General features: G+C 37.2%; 1 protein-coding gene across 1 annotated transcript in view; it reads right to left on the minus strand.

The window, feature by feature from the left end:
- FAM193A (family with sequence similarity 193 member A) overlaps nt 1-17864 on the minus strand; it is a 252632-nt gene that overhangs the window by 216655 nt on the left and 18113 nt on the right. The gene's annotated exons all lie outside the window — the stretch shown is intronic.

Consider the following 17864-nt stretch of genomic DNA (forward strand, 5'->3'; position numbering starts at 1 on the left):
TACACTGTCCACGCAGTTTTCTTGGCTAACACACAGGAGTGATTTGCCACTTCCTTCTTTAGTGGATTAAGACAAACAGGGATAAGTGACTTGCCAAGGGTCATAGTAAGCTATGTAAGCTAGCAAGCATCTGAGGCCAAATTTGAACTCAGGTCTTCCAGACTCCTGGCTCAGCACTCTATCCACTATGCCACCTAGCTGCCTCTGTGCCTAGACATAGTAGATGCTGTGTAAATTATTGTTGTTAGTATTATTATCATTACATGCCAAAGATTTTTTTTTTGTGAGAACTTCTTTGTCTGGGACTTTTGTGATTGCTGAGGAGGCAGAAGCTACCCAGTACCTGCAGAGGCAGTTTTCACGTTGTGTCTCCTAAGGTTTGCCCCGAGAGGACTTGGGTGGAAGCAGGGCTGTTCCTAGGGCTTCTGGACTTACTCGCCTGTTCCACACAGTTGTGGTCAGCCATTGCGTTGGTAGTGAGAGGAATGGATGTGAGGCTGCACCTCCTCAAGGCGTGCTCCCCTCAAGTGCTATCAGCAGGAATCAGGATGAAAGCAGGATAGCTTTGGGAAGCTTTTCCCAGGGTTCTTGTGAGGAGGGTTTCGAAGGGAGTGGTGGCCAAGATAATAGCAATAGTTTAACCTCCTAGGTACATACTAATCTCTGTCTCTTCCTTGAGACAGATGAGGATGTTTTTATATTCTGACAGGAAGAAAAGAGACAAGCAATAACTGTCCTTTAAGAATTCCACTGTCTTCAAGGGCCACAGTGGAAGCTAAGAAAAACAAACACACTGGGCAAGGTTTTGTTGTGTTTTATTGGTTTTAAGAGAGGAAAGAAAAAGAAGAGAAAAAACACTGCACTAGAGAAGAAATGAGGAAGAGCCTATTCTTTCTCATAACTAAGATCCGGGAGAAGAATATACAAAAATGGATAAAAAGGTTGGGGAGACCTCTCTCTTATCTGAACGAGACAAAGAAAAGTCGAACACACACACACACACACACACAGAGTTTGGTGTAGAAATACATTACACTGAAAAGGGAAATAGGTGAGGACAGAAAGAAGAGGGAGGTTGAAGAAGGGAATATGGCTGCATGGGAGCAGAAGCCCTGGTCAAAGTTTCAGGGCAGAGAGGAGTGTGATGCAGGGAAGCATGAGCTATTCCTGGGTAAAGACCACCAGGAGAGTAACGATTACACCTGTTCCTGAACCACACCACTTTGGAAGCAACAAAAACTTACAAACCCCCAGACTACTTTTGAAAATAGCAACATGAGGGATGGCTACGTGGCGTACTGAATAGAGCAGCAGCCCTAGAATCAGGAAGACCTGAGTTCAAATGTGGCATCAGATACTTAACATTTACTAGCTCTGTGACCTTGGGCAAGTCACTTAACCCCAATTACCCTGCCTCCCCCCCTCCAAAGAGAAAAAAAAGAAACCCTCATTTCACAGATGAGGAAACTGAAGTCCAGAGGTATTATGTGACTTGCCCAAAGTCATAAAGATAATTAAGTACCTGAGACAGGATTTGAAGCCAAGTCGTCCTGATTACAAGTCTAGTACCCTAACCACTACACTATGCTGCCTCCTCCCAGGTATGTGAAGGATGTCTTAGAGACAGGAGAGGGCAATAAGAAAGCTCTTTTAATATATCTTTTTCTCTTGTTTATCTTATTTTTGCTTTTTGGAGGGGCAATTTGGGGTTGTTAAGTTGACTTGCCCAAGGTCACAGGGCTAGTAAGTGTTAAGTGTCTGAGGCCAGATTTGAACTCAGGTCTTCCTGACTCCAGAGCCAGTGCTCTATTCACTGCGACACCTAACTGCCCCTAGCAAACACTTTTGAAAAGGGACAAGGTCAAGGAGAAAATAGGATAAGTGGGGGATGGGATAGGATAGAGGGAAATATGGTCTTTCACAATATAATTATTATGTAAGTGTTTTGCATAATTACACATGTATAACCTATATTGAATTGCTTACCTTCTCACTGAGGGTGGATGGGGAGGGAAGAAGGTAGAGAATTTGTAACTAAGTTTTAAAAACAAATGTAAAAAATTGTTTTTACATGCAACTGGGAAATAAGATATACAGGCAGGGGTGGAGAGAAATCTATATTGCCATACAACAAAGGGGAAGAGGATGGGGGGGGCATGATAGAAGGGAGGGCAGACTAGGGGAAGGAGTAATCAGAATGCATGCCATTGTCGGGGGGGAAGGGGAGAGATGGGGAGAAAATTCAGAACTCAAAATCTTGTGGAAATGAATGTTGAAAACTAAAAATAAATTAATTATTTAAAAAGAATGAAAGAAATTGTCAAGGAAAACTGCCCAGGTATCTTAGATCCAGAGAGTAAAATAGAAATTAAATGGTTAATCTACCTGTCACCAAATGAAATCCCAAAGTGAAAAATCCCAGGGCCATTACAGTAAAATTTCTAGAGCTCCCAAGTTATGGGAAAATATTGAAGTCAGAAAGAAACAATTCAGATATCAAGGAGCTGCAATCAGGATCACACAAGACTTTGCAGCTTCTACATTAAAGAAGGGGAGGGTTTGGAATATGACATTCTGGACGAAAATGGAGCCGTAATTACAATCAAAAATGACCTATCCAGGAAAACCAAGTATAATCCTTAAGGGGGGAAAAATGAGTAATGAAAGAGGATTTTCAAGCGTTCCTGATGAAAAGACAAGAGTTGTATGGAAATTCTGACATTCAAACATAAGACTCAAGAGAAGGATAAAAAGGTAAACATGAAAGAGAATATAAGGGACTTAATATGGTTAGACTGTTTACATTTCTGTATAGGAACATGATACATATAACTCCTAAGAACTTTTTTATTAGGGTATTTAGAAGCAGTCTATAAAAACAGAAGGCACAGGTTCAGTCGTGTAGGGATCTCAAAAAAAGAAGAGGTGAGAAAGAAGGATGTACTAGGAGAAGAAGAATGGGGAAAACTATCTCATGCAAAGAGGTATGCAAAGAACTTTTATAGTTAAAAGGAAAAATGGGATAAGGGAGTAACACTTGACCCTCACTCTCACCAGAATTGGTTGAAAGAAGGAAGAATATCTACATGTATATGTATATGTACATATGTATATGTTTATATATATATATGTACATATGTGTGTGTGGTATTTACAGTCACAACCAAAGTTCTCACTTTTCATAAATTTGCATCCTGTTCCTGGCAGGCCTGAAGCCTCTCCAGCTACTGGGGGAAATAGAGGGAGGAGACATTAAAGCTGTTCAGGCTGCAGGCCCATGGAGAGGACAGGGCCATGTAGAGCCCCATGGGGAGAACAGAAGGGCTGCAGAAGAGTCCACCTACATTACCAGAGCTTCTTAAACTTTTCTACTTGCAACCCCTTCAGGCCCCCATAGGGGCTATGACCCACAGTTTAAAAAGCAATACAACAAGAACTGAATATGTGTGTATGTATATGTATGTGCATAAATATATACTTATACACACACACTTAGTTGATTATAGATATGTCTTACCCAAAGGTGAAGTAAAAGGTGAAAGGATCAGAGAAAGGGAGTGGGGTGACAAAAGAGAGGGGAAATTAAGGGTGGCAGTGAAGAGATGTAAAACAGACTTTTGAGGTAGGACAGAGTAAAGAAAGAGAAGAATAAACAGAAGTAAATAGGATGGAGGGAAATAGTAATCATAACTATGAATGTGAATGGGATGCATTCACCTATAAAATGAAAGTGAATAACAGAATGAAGTAGAAACCAGAAATCCAACAATATGTTGTTTACAAGAAACTTGAAAGAGGACATAACTCAGTTAAAATAGGGGGCTGGAGCAGAATCTGTTATGCTTCAACTGAGATTTTTTAAAAAGGCAGGGGTAGCAGTCATGTTCTCAGACAAAGCAAAAGAAACTAAAAGAGATTAAGAGGAGAACTACATTTTGCTTAAAAAAATACAAAGGTGATAAAGTAATATTAATACTAAACATATATGCACCAAATAGCATAGCATCGAGACTCTTTAGGGAAAAGTTAAATGAGTTACAGAAGAAAATAGACAATAAAACTATACCAGTGGGGGACCTCAATTTTCCCCTCTCAGAACTAGATTAGTCACAAAATAAATAAGAAGTTAAGGAGATGAATACACTTGTAGAAAAGTTAGATATGATAGACCTCTGGAGAAAACTGACTGGTTACAGAAAGGAGTATACTTTTTTCTCAGCTCTAATATGACACCTTCACAAAAACTGACCATGTATTAGGGCACAAATACCTCACAAATAAATGCAGAAAATATGGAACTAACCCTTTTCAGATAATAATGCAATAAAAATAACAATAAAGGGTTATGGAAGCACAGATTAAAAAATTAATTGGAAACCAAAAAATCTAACCCTAGGCAAAAGATCAAATCACAGGGGCGGCTAGGTGGCGCAGTGAATAGAGCACTGGCCCTGGAGTCAGGAAGACCCGAGTTCAAATCTGAACTCAGACACTTGAGACAAAAACTAGCCATGTGACTTTGGGCAAGTCACTTAACCTGACCTGCCCTCCAAAAAGCAAAAAAAAAAAATAAAAAAAGATCAAATCACAGAAACAATAATTTCATTAAAGAAAATGACAACAATGACACAACATAACAAAATTTTTGGAATACAGCCAAAGCAGTCCTTAGGGGAAATTTTATATCTTTAAATGATTATAGTAATTAAAAAAAAATACAGGAGATCAATGAAGTGGGCATGCAACTAAAAAAGCTAGAAAAAGGACAGTTCTCAAACACCAAAATAGAAATCCTGAAAATCAAAAGAGTATAATAAAATTCAAAGTTTAAAAAAAAATTTAACAAATAAGTAAAAAATCCACAATAAATAGATAAACCCATTGATACATTTGATTTAGGAAAAAAAAAAGACAAGAAGAAAACCAAGTTTCCAGTCTCATAAATGGAAAGATTTACAGATTAATTCTACCAAACACTTAAAGAACAATTCCAATACTATATCAACTATTTGAAAAAATAAAGGAGCCATACTAAATTCTATAACACAAATATGGTTTTGATATCTAAAACAAGGAGAACAAATATAAAACAAAGCTATAGACCAATTGCTCTAATGGATATTTAAGTAAAATATTAGGAAGGAGATTACAGCAATATATCACAACATAAGCAGGCAAGATTTATACCAGGAATGCAGGACTGGTTCAATATTAGGGAAACTATCAGCATAATCAACCTTATCAATAACAAAAAACAAAACAAAACAGAAAACATGACTATATTTTCTCAATAGATGCAGAAAAAGCATTTGACAAAATACAACACTCTTTAATCATACTGGAAAACAGGAATAAATGGAGCTTTTCTCAAAATGGTAAGAAGTATCCTTTTAAAAAGCAAGAGCATGTATTATCCATAATGGGGATAAAGTAGTAACCTTCCTAATAAGATCAAGGGTGAAGGAAGATTATCCATTATCACCACTATTATGCAACATTAAACTAGAAATGTTATAGAAAACTATAGCAATGAGATAAGAAAACATTGAAGAAATAATAGGCAACAAGGAAACAAAATGATCACTTTGCAGGCAACATATATACTTACAGAGCCCTAGAGAATCAACTAAAACACTAGTTGAAACAATTAACAATTTTAACAAACTTACAGGATATAAAATAAACCCCCATAAATCATCAGTATTTCTACATATTACTCCCCCCCCAAAAAAAAAAAACAGAAAGAAAGAGAGACATTCCATTTAAAATAACTGCAGACAGTATAAAATATTTTGAGAATCTAGCTGCCAAGACAAACCCAGGAATTGTATGAACACTATAACCAAACACGTCACACAAATGAAGATAGATCTAAACAACTGGAGAAATACTTCTCATGGTTAGACCAACTCAATATAATAAAAACTGACAATTCTACCTAAATAAATTTGCTTATTAAATGCCATACCAATCAAACTACCAAAGAAGTATTTTATAGATCTAGAAAAAAATCATATTGTGATCAGCATAGGAACCATCCACGACTCCAGAGGCCCACTGGTGCGACTATGATCCACTTTCTGACAAAGTTAATAGAGTTAGAGTGTAGAATGAGGCATGGCGCCAGCAAAAAAATGGGTTTTGCTTGGCTATGCATATTGGTAGTCCAGGATACATTTTTAATATAGTAGAGGGTGGGAGGGAAAAGAAATATATATATATTTTTTTAATTTAAAATATAAAGTTGTGGGTGTTGCTACAGAAGTTAAATGTTTTACGTACTTTCAGTTGAGGTCACTGTTGTTTATACTTAAATGTTTAACTTTGTACAAGACATCTTTTACAGAATGGAAATAACCTGTAAATGTAATTTTAAAAAATCACCTCAATAAAATTCCTTTTAAAATAACAAAAAAAATCATAACAAAATTCATCAAAGAACAAAAGGTCAAGAATATCAAGGGAGCCAATGGGGGAAAATATGAAGGAAGGCAGTCCAGCTGAACCAGAGTTCAAACTATGTTACAAAGCAGTATTATTAAAACAGTCTGCTACTTAGCTAAGAAATATCAGAGTGGTGCATCAGTGGAATACATTAGGTACATAATACACAGTAGTAAATGACCATATGTGTGATAAACACAAAGGCAAGAACTCATTACTTGACAGAAATTTCTGGGAAAACTGGAAAACATTGGGAGAGCTAGGCATAGATGAACATCTCACACCAAATACCAAGATGAGGTCAATATTGGTACACAAGTTAGAGATAAAAGGCAATATAAGCAAATTGGCAGAGCATGGAAAATTTTACCTGCCAGATCTATGGAAAAGGGAAAAGAGAGAGAATCACAGGAAGTAAAATGGATAAATTTGATTACATAAAATTAAAGTTTTTGCACAAAGCCAAAGCAGCCAAAATTGAAAGAAAAGAAGGAAACTGGGGAAAAGTTTTAACAGCAAGTTCCTCTGAAAAAGGCTCCATTTCTCAAATATATAGGGAACTGAGTCAAATTTATCAAAATAAAAGTCATTCCCCAACTGATAGTTTAATGGTATATATAAAAGGATATGAATGGGCAATTTTCAGAGGAAGAAATCAAGTCATATGAAAAAATGCTCTAAATCATTTGATTAGGGAAATGCAAATTTCTCACACTTATCAGATTGGCTAACATGACAAAAAAGGAAAGTGACAAATGCTGGAGGGGATGTGGAAAAATAGCAACAATCACTACTGGTAGAGCTGTGAATTGGTCCAGACCATTCTATAAAACAATTTGGAACAAAGGGCTATAAAACTCAGTATGCCCATTGACCCAGCAATACAACTACTAGGTCTGTATCCCAAAGAAACCGGAGGAAAACAGTAAAAGGACTTATATGTACAAAAATCTTAATACTAGCCCTTTTTGTGGTGGCAATGAATTAGTAATCAAGGGGATGCCTGTCATTTGGGGAATGACTGCACAAGTTGTGGTATATGATGTACTATTGTGATGAAGTACTATTATGCTATAAGAAGTAATGAGGGAGATGGTTTCAGAAAAACCTGGGAAGATCTACATGAATTGGTGCAGAGTGAAATGAACAGCACAAGCCCTAGATTCAGGAGGAACTGATTTCAAATACTGGCTCAGAACCTCATTAGCTGTGTGAGCCAGGGCAAGTCACTTAACCCTAATTGTCTTACCCCTCCAAAAAAACCCAAAAAAAAACAAACAAAAAACTCCAAAATTAAAAAAAAAACTTCAAATGCCCTGAGTATATCTTTTGAGAGACAAGATTGTAGGTAAATCTTGAAGACAATGACCCCACAAGTCCAGGTAAAACCTAAGAGAAAAGAACTTCTTGACCTCAGGATTATAAGAGTATATGGAAGAAATGAAACAAGACATACAAAATAGAATAGCCAGAGGGGAAAGAATAGCACAGAAGAAGAATCAATATCTTAGAGAAGATGGTGGTAAACTTCACAAAAAGTAAATGCTCTGAAAATCAGAATAGGCAGGATAGAAAACAATGACTCAATAGAACAAGAAGTAATAAAGTCAAAAGCTTGAAAACAGAGGAAAGTGTAAGAAATATCATGTCAAAAACAAATTATGGTTAAAGGGACCAAAGATACTGACCAAAGTCAATAACAATACTTAAATATATAGGTTTCAAATAGCTTAGCATCTAATAAAGGAAAAGTTCATTGAATCAGAGAGCAAAATTGATAGTGAAACTATAATGGTGTAGTACCTTCCTTAATCTACCCTTTTTAGACCTAAACAAATTAACCAAAAGATCAAAAAGAAAAGTTCTCAGTATGTTAAAAAAAAAAAACAGCTTGGAAAACTGGTTAAGGAGAAAAAAATCCTATATTTATTAGACTATTTTAAAATGATGACCAAAAAAAGTGTGGATTTACCATGTTTCAGGAAATTACATATGAAAACTGCCCATAACTCTTAGAACCAGAGGACAAAATAAATAAAGAATCAAACAATTAGTTCCTGAAAGAAACCCCCAAATGAAAATTTCCAGAATTATAAAAACCAAAATCCAGAGCTTCCAGGGCAAAGAAAATAAAATACTACAAGCAGCCAAAAAGAAAGAGTTCAAGTACCTAGAAGCCACTCACTGTAAGGATCATGCATGATTGGGAAGTTGACAATATAAAGGAGAAAAACACTCAGAATACAACATTCCAAAAGGCAAAAAAATAAAGGCTCATAACCAAGGATAGACTAGATAGGAAAATGAAATACAATCCTACAGAGAGAAAAGAAAAAAGAACCTTTAATAAATAGAAGCTTTCCAAGCATTCCTGATTAAAAAAACAGAATTGAATAGAAATTTTAAAATAGAAGCACATGAGCTAAGCAAAACCTAGAATGGTACATGTGTGTGTGTGTGTGTGTGTGTATGTGTGAACATACACATTTATTGAACTGGAATTGAATATGTGATAATAAGAAGCCAATATCTTCTCAAAATCCCAATAACTTTAAGGGTCATGGAGAAAGGTGAAAATGACAGAGGTCCTGTTGGTGATTTTGTTCTGTTTTGACAGTCTTAGAAAAAGATAAAAATGTAAGGGTCAGGGAATTATAATGGGGGAAAAAAGGAGGAAGGAGAGGGAAATCACATAATATGAGTATAGAAGACAAAGAGCATATAATCATGGAACAATGGGTAGGGAGAAAAGGGTAATTCCATGGACCTCACTTTGATCTGAAATAAAGATTGAACACGGGTGGCCAGGTGGCTCAGCGAGTAAGAGCACCCGCCCCCAGTGTCGGGATGACCTGAGGGATGGAATCCAGGCTCAGATACTTAGCACCACACCCATAAATAACTAGCCATGTAACCTTGAGCAAGTTACTTAACCCCAATTGCTTTAAAAAAAAAAAAGATTGAACACAATTACACATACACACATTTCAATATAAAAATTACATTCAAAAGAGAAATAAGGGACTGGGAAAAGAGGAGGAGAGAGATAAAGCAAGACATGTAAGGAACATCCTAATGACCGAACTCAAATATTAGAGAGAAGAATGTGAAAAGAGGAAGAGGGCTTAAAAGGAAAGTAATAACTTGAGATGAGTGTAGAACAAGAGAAAAGCTGTGGTATCAGGCAAACCCTTGCTTTTAAAACTTTTTTTTATTTTGGTAAAGAGAGGGGTGGAAGGAAAGAAGAAAAAGTATGAAACCACAGAATGAAGGGAAATGCATATTTAACAAGTATAGCTATAAATGGGATGAACTCCCGTAGAGAATAGAAGACTGCAGAATGGATGAGAAAACAGAAAACGGTGTTTTTACAAGAAAAACTTGGAATACAAAAATTCACATAAAGTTAAAATGTGGGGCTAGAACAAAATCTGCTTCAACTCAACTCAAAAAATCAGTGATATAAATCATGATTTTAGATAAGTCTACAGTAAATAGAGACATGATAAAGAGATAAGCAGAGAAATTCGATTATGGTTAAAGGGACCAAAGATAATGACCAAAGTCAATAACAATACTTAATCTATAGGTATCAAATAGCTTAGCATCTAAATACTTAAAGGAAAAGTTCAATGAATTAGAGCAAACTTGATAGTGAAATTATAATGGTGTAGGACCTTAATCTACCCTTTTTAGACCTAAACAAATTAACCAAAAGATCGAAAAGAAAAGTTCTCAGTATGTTTTTTTAAAAAAACCCATACTTTTTTGCCCTAAACCCTCCCCACCCTCACCTTCCCTATTATTATATAGGACAAGACCATCCTCCCAGTCTCTCAGGCTGGCAACCTAGGAGTCATCCTGGATTCCTCACTATCTCTTACCCTCCTCCTTCCATATCCAAGCTGTTCCCAAAGCCTGCCAATTTCATCTTTTTAACATCTCTCCAATATGTCCCTTTTTCCTCTGACAGCTCCACCATTCTAGTACAAGCACTTATCACCTCAAGGGAGGGTTATCCTAATTGCTTGCTGGTGGATCTGCTGGCCTCAAGTCTCTTCCCACTCCAGTTCGTTCTCCACTCAAGACACTAAAGCACTTTTCCTAACATGCAAGTCCAACCATGTCACCACCACCTCCACCACTGTTCAAGAAACTCTAGTGGCTCCCTATAACCTCCAAGATCAAATATAAAATGCTCTCTGTTTGACATTCAAGGCCTTTCAGAACCTAGTTTTCTCCTGCCTTTCCCATCTTCCTACACTTTACTCTATCACACACTCTTTGATCTAATGGCATAGGCCTCCTGGCTGTTTCACAAGCAAGACACTCCATCTCTTGACTCTGAGAATTTTCTCTGGCTGTCTCTCCTATGAGAATGCTCTTCCTCCTCTGCTCCAACTAGTGAACTCCCTAGTTTCCTTTAAGTCCCAACTAAAATCCCATCTTTTCCTGGAAACCATCTCTCACCCCTCTTCATTCTAATGCCTTTCCTCTGTTAAGTATTTTCTATTCATCTGTAAGGGTTATGGGATTTAAAGATCTTCCATGCCCCACTGGACTTGCTGACGTAGCAGGAAGGGGTGGAGCAAGAGGAAGCAGAAGCCAAGCTAGAGTTCCTGCGGTGGCTAGCAGTGGCTAGCAATGGTGGGGACGGCAGCAGCAGCAGAGGCAGCAGCAGCAGCAGCAGAAGCGTGAACCCCTTTTTGAGTCAGCCAGAATTTCTGCTAAGGACTCCTGCTGAGGACTACCAGGGGCCAGAGCTGCTGGGAGCACACTTCCTGGACCCTGGATGGTTGCTGTGAGTGGGGAGAGGAGGACCTTTGCCTGAGGTAGTAGCCTGTTCTGTTTTAAAGGCTTCAGAATGTGGGTGCTTTCTACTTTATCTACCTGTGCCAATTTCATAACTACTCTGATGGCTTTGACTTTCTGGTTTTGGGACTCAGTCTTTTGGTATTTTAATAAATGTTCTCTCTTTATCCCCCATATAGAAAGCCTGATATATTTTATGATTGATAACTACATCAGCATATCTGTAATTGCCATAAGCATTGTGAATATTGCATTGCTGATATATCATCCTATATATAGCATATAGCTTGCTTTGTCTATATTTATTTGCATACTGTCTCCTCCATTTGATTATAAGTTCCTTGAGGACAGGAACTGTCTTTTGCCTCTTTTTGTATCCCCAGTACTTAGGACAGTGTTTGGCACATAATAGGTCTTAATTAAATGATTGGTTAAAGTTAAGAACATGAATAGAACTTTAGAAAATTAGAGATAACAAATCTATCAGTTATTGATGGGAATAAAAAAAAAGAATAAACATACTGTTTAGCTGTTTACAGCATCTTTACAAAAACTGATCATGTACTGGGGCATAATGAGTTCACCAGAAATGTAGAAAAACATAAATACCAAACACTTAATTTACTGATCACAATGTAATAAAAATTATATTCGATGTGAAGGATCCTTGAATTAAGGATTAAAATTAAAGAAAAACATAATTTTTAAAAATTCATGTAACAAAGAACAAATTGTAGAAACAGCATAAAGTGAGATCAAATAAAATGTCAGTAATTTAGACATACTAAAATCTATGGGATGCAGCTAAAGTAATTCTTATGGAAAATTTTAAGACTAATCACTTTCATCAATGAAAAAAAGAAACAATAAATCAATGAATTGGATGTGCAGCTACAACAATTTGAACAATAATAAATAAAAATTCTCCATCAACTAACAACAAAGTACTGAAGGAGCTAGTTTTTAAAGTAAATTTATGTAATCCAATGATCAAGGTCATCTGCATAACTCTCTTCATTGGTGGACAATGCTCTGTGCCTGCCTGAGGGGTGGAGTTGGTTAGAACTTCAGAAAAGAGAGACCCTTTTTCTTCTGGCTTTCAGCTTTAAGAAGGTCATACTCAGTTCCAAATCCTTACTGGGGAGGAAAAAGAGGGGAGTGTCCTAGAAGGAAAGAAAGCACTTGGAAGAAGCTGACACATAAAGGAGCTGGCACCTCAATCATGTCCTTACCCCCAGCTTACCACATTAGAGACTTTAGGGAATTTCTCCTTAGGTAAGAAGTGGTTCTCTCCCTCCCTCCCTCCTACCCTCCCTCTCCCTCTGTTCCCCCCCCCCCCCATCGATCTGTCCCTTTCTCTCTCTTACTCTCTCTGATATCTCACTCATTCGTTCTGTGTATTATCTGGCATATTCTCATCTACATAAATTCTCTAATTTGGGGCAGCTAGGTGGCACAGTGAGTAAAGCACCGGCCCCAGAGTCAGGAGGACCCGAGTTTGGTTCTGGCTTTGGATACTTAACACCCACACACCAAAAAAAAAACCTAGCCATGTAACCTTGGTCAAGTTACTTTAACCCCAATTGCCCTCCAAAAGAAAATTCTCTAATTTGTTTTCTATCAGCTTAGAAAAATGTTTTTATTTAATATTCACTGTGTCTCTGTATAACTGGGATTTGGGAGGAAGGGAATCAAGTCTGCATATTTAGCTTGGAATACTCCTTCCTCATTAAGGGACAGTGATTCAGAAGTACAATTAGAACCTAAAACTTATTTCATCTAGACTAACGATATTTAGGCAGTTGGACAGATATAATTCTAGCCTTATACCCAGGAAAGCAGTGGCCAGTCTCATGGCACAATCTCCTATCTTCCTTGGAGAAGAGTTGGCAGTAGAGACTAAAAATACCTAAACATACCTATATGGACACACATAAATTACATAGACAACACACTTTTTTGTTGTTTTTTTTTTTTTTGCTTTTTGGAGGGGGAAGTTAGGGCAGTTGGGGTTAGGTGACATACCCAAGGTCACATGGCTAGTTTTTGTATTAAGTGTCTGAGGCTGGATTTGAACTCAGGTCCTCCTGACTCCAGGGCCTGTGCTCTATTCACTGCGCCACCTAGCCACCCCTAACACACACTCTTTACACCAATAAAATAAATAGCTAGTTTGATTTTTAAAAAGAGAAAAAAGTGCTTCCATTAAAAATGGAAAAGGGAGGGGCAGCCAGGTGGCTCAGCGAGTAAGGGCACTGGCTCTAGTGTCGGGATGACCTGGGGATCAAATCTGGGCTCAGATACTCAGCACCACACCCAGAAATAACTGGCCGTGTAACCTTGAGCAAGTTACTTAACCCCGATTGCTTAAAAAAAAAAAAAATGGAAAAGGAGCACTTACAACAATTGAAGAGGAAATAAAGGAACTTAGAAACTTTGTTCACCAATTATATACTATTAAAACTGACAAGAGGGGGCAGCTAGGTGGCGCAGTGAATAGAGCACCAGCCCTGGCATCAGGAGGACCTGAGTTCAAATCTGGCCTTAGACACTTAACATAAAAACTAGCCCTGTGACCTTGGGCAAGTCACTTAAACCCAATTGCCCTCAATAAAAAAAGCAAAAAAAAAAATGACAAGAGAAATGGATCAACACTTACAGAAATAACCAGATTAACAGAAGAATAGGCCATTTAAATAGACCAATATTAGATAAATACATTGAACAAGCCATAAATGAACTTCTAAAGAAAAAACTCCATGGTCAGATGGACATATAAATAAATTCTATCAAATATTGGAAAAGCAATTAATTCTAACAGAACAATATTGTTTGTAATAATATGACACTTTCCCACTCTCACTGAGGCAAATATGATCTTAATACCTTAACCAGGGACAAAGCAGAGAAAGAAAAAAATACAAATACAAAAAAATACAAATGCCAAAAAGGCTTTTGACAAACTCCATCTTCCGTTCTGATTAAAAACTCTAGAGAGTACAGGAATAAATAATGATCCTTTGCTTAATATAATAAACAATATCTATCTAAACACAAGCAAACATTATATATAATGAAGATAAGACAAGTCTTTCCAGTAAGATTAGGAGCAATACTGGGGCAGCTAGGTGGCACAGTGAAGAGCACCAGCCCTGGAGTCAGGAGGACCTGAGTTCAAATCTGGCCTCAGATACTTAACACAAAACTAGCTGTGTGACCTTGGGCAAGTCACTTAACTCCAATTGCCGTACCTTCCCCCCTCCAAAAAAAAAAAAGATTGGGGTAATACAAGAATGCCCATTATCACTAGCATCACAGATGCTAACTATATCAATAAGAAGAGAAAAAGAAATCAAGGAAGTAAACATAGGCAAAGAGAAAAAAAATCACTTTTTTGCAAATGATATAAGGATTTACTTTAAAAACCCTAGTCAATTGAAACAGTTAGTAAATTCAGAAGAGTTGCAGGATATAAAATAAATTCACATGAATCATTAGTATTACTGTATGTTACCAACAAAACCTACTTAGAAAGAGCTAGAAAGAGAAATTCCATTCAAAATAATTATAAAACTATAAAATATTTAGGAGTATTTCTATCAAAATATACTCAAATACTGTATGAATCCAACTATAAAACATTCTTTGCAGAAATAGAAACCTAAATAATTGGAGAAACACTGATTTTTCATTGTAAGATTGAGTCTAGTAATATAGTAAAATTATATTCCTACAGTAAAATTGCTTTCTAAATTAATCTACGTAGGGGTGGCCAGGTGGCTCAGCGAGTAAGAGCACCGGCTCCAGTGTTGGGATGACCTGGGGATCGAATCCCGGGCTCAGACACTTAGCAACCACCCAGAAACACCTGGCCGCGTAACCTTGAGCAAGTTACTTAACCCCAATTGCTTAGGGGCAGCCAGGTGGCTCAGCGAGTAAGAGCACCGGCTCCAGCGTCGGGATGACCTGGATCAAATCCGGGCTCAGATACTCAGCACCACACCCAGAAATAACTGGCCGTGTAACCTTGAGCAAGTTACTTAACCCCAATTGCTTTGGTGGCTAGGTGGCGCAGTGAGTAACGCGCCGGCCCCAGAGTCAGGAGGACCAGAGTTCGGTTCCAGCCTGAGAACCCACACAAAAATACTAGCCGTGTAATCTTGGGCAAGTTACTTAACCCCAATTGCCCTCCAAAAGGCAAAAAAGGAAAAAAAAAGACTTGTCAAGCAAATCTCATTTTAGGGGCGGCCAGGTAGCACAGTGAGTAAGAGCACCGGCTCCAGTGTCAGGATGACCTGGGGATCGAATCCCGGGCTCAAACACTTAGCACCCACCCAGAAACACCTGGCCGTGTAACCTTGAGCAAGTTACTTAACCCTGATTGCTTTAAAAATAATAATAATAAATTAATCTACTTATTCAATGTTATACCAATCTTACTACCAGAGAAGTATTTTACAAAGCTAGAAAAAATGATAACTTCATATAAAGGAACAAAAGGTAAAAAAAATCTCAAGAATAATTATGAAAAACAATTGGGAAGGAAAATTATGCAACAAAGTAATAATCACCCTGTTTGATACTGGCTAAAAAATAAAGAGATCAATAATTAGAACAGATTAGGTATGCAATTCACAGAAGCAAACAAACCTAGTAGCTGGGTAGTGCTTGATAAACCTAAAACTTTAGAATCACTATTAGAGAATTGTACCTCATACCTATCAGGCTGGCTAAGTTGACAAGGGGAAAGCAATTTAGAACTGTGCTTTGGGGAAAAACAAACAAAAAAAACCCTCCAAAAAACCCCTGATCTAGCACTACTATTAATAAGTCTACACCCCAAAGAGATCAAAAAAAGGAGGAAAGCATTATGTACAAAAAAAAATTATGACAGCTCTTTTTGTAGTAGCCAAAAATTGAAAACTTAAGGGATATCCTCTTATTAGGGAATGACTAAACAAACTATAGTACATGAATGGAACAGAATATTGTAAGTGGGAAAATGATCAATTTCAGAGGAAATCAGCTTTCATGTTCCTGTGGTCTGAAATTACAAGGTCCAACTGAAATATGCCTCCTTTACTCTAGGAACTGTTGGGCTAACCAAACCCTTGGTAGTCTCTGGCATTCTTATCACTTTTCTAGTCATGTTAAAATGCGGCTGTTGGAGGATGCCACTGCTCAGATAGTGGTTGCAGCAGCACAAGACATGAGGCAAGTTTTCACTGACAGACCAGGACATTGCTCATCCCAGCCAAATTTTCTTGTGCCCCAATTTAAAGGACTAAATCTCATCTGGCTCTGTGAATAAAACGCCAATCTGCAATCTGGGTAAACAAAACATCCATCAAAAAAAAAAAAAAAGATTAAGGCTGAAGCCATAGACTTCTTTGGCCGAAACTTGGTCTGGTTTGTTGGCCAGCCACTGCTTGTAAAACTGAAGGACTGATTGTATTAGCAACTGTTTCATCATCTCTGAGGCTAATAGGCAGTCATTAAGCTATAGAGATAAAACCTTATTAGTTTTGATTTTACATGTTACCTTATGAGGTGCTATATGCAACCAGGTCCATACACTGCACTCTCATTCCCAAACTCCCTCTGCAAATATTCTGCAAAGGTCTTCTGGTGGTAGGTCATGCTTAATTATATTCCTCATCATATCACTGAGGAAATGGTAAGAGAGCAGACTCAAATCCATTAAGGCAAGTAACCTGCTACTATAAACTTCCTGTCCATAGCTAGTATCAGCAGCAAATTTACGCCAGTCATCTTGTAAAGAGGAAACAGGGGTTCATCCATCACTCTCCACTTTTAAAAATTTCTCTAAAAAAAAAAATTTCTCTACCAAGAGACTAAGGTTATTCTTGGAGACCACTGTTTCTGAAATAAAGAAAGATATGGGGTAAAAAATAAAAGTATTAAATGTGTCTAATTTCTACCACAGTGTTAAATAGCAGCACTTTGTGGTATAGTGAAGAACTGGAAACAAAATAGATTCCTATCACCTGGGGAATTACTGAACAAATTGTAGTATGTGAATGTACTTCAACTTTATTGCACCTTAAAAATAATGAATCTGATGGATTTAGAGAAATTTGTGAAGACTTATATGAACTGATGCAGATTGACATGAACAGAACTAGAAGAACAGTTTATATGAAAGCCACATTAATAATGTGAGGGGAAACATCTTTCAAAGACTTTCAGCACTCTGACCAAAGTAATAACCAATTATGATGTCAAAATATTAATAATGAAGCATTATTGCTTACTGGTCAACTGGAAAGGAGGTGATTGACTAGAGGTACAGAATGAAATATGATGAATCTATTGGTATGTTATACTTACTATGCATATTACATGATAGGACTTTTGTGCTGGGGGAAATGGATTACTGAGTGATAATGAGCAAGAAATAAGGACATCAATATAACATTTTAAGATGCAGAGAAGAAAAAAATAGTGCAGAAGAAGACACAGAGCAATTTTGTAATAGGGCAAGAAAGGGAATAAGCATTTATATATCACCTACTATGTACCAAATACAGATAAACATTATTTATGTTCCAAAGACATTAAATAAAGAGAAAAAGAACCCATTTGTA

The sequence above is a fragment of the Petaurus breviceps genome, unplaced genomic scaffold (genome assembly GCF_028583685.1).
Source record: "Petaurus breviceps papuanus isolate PSGF00001 unplaced genomic scaffold, PetGlider_PUasm1.0 140, whole genome shotgun sequence".
Classification (NCBI taxonomy): Eukaryota; Metazoa; Chordata; class Mammalia; order Diprotodontia; family Petauridae; genus Petaurus; species Petaurus breviceps.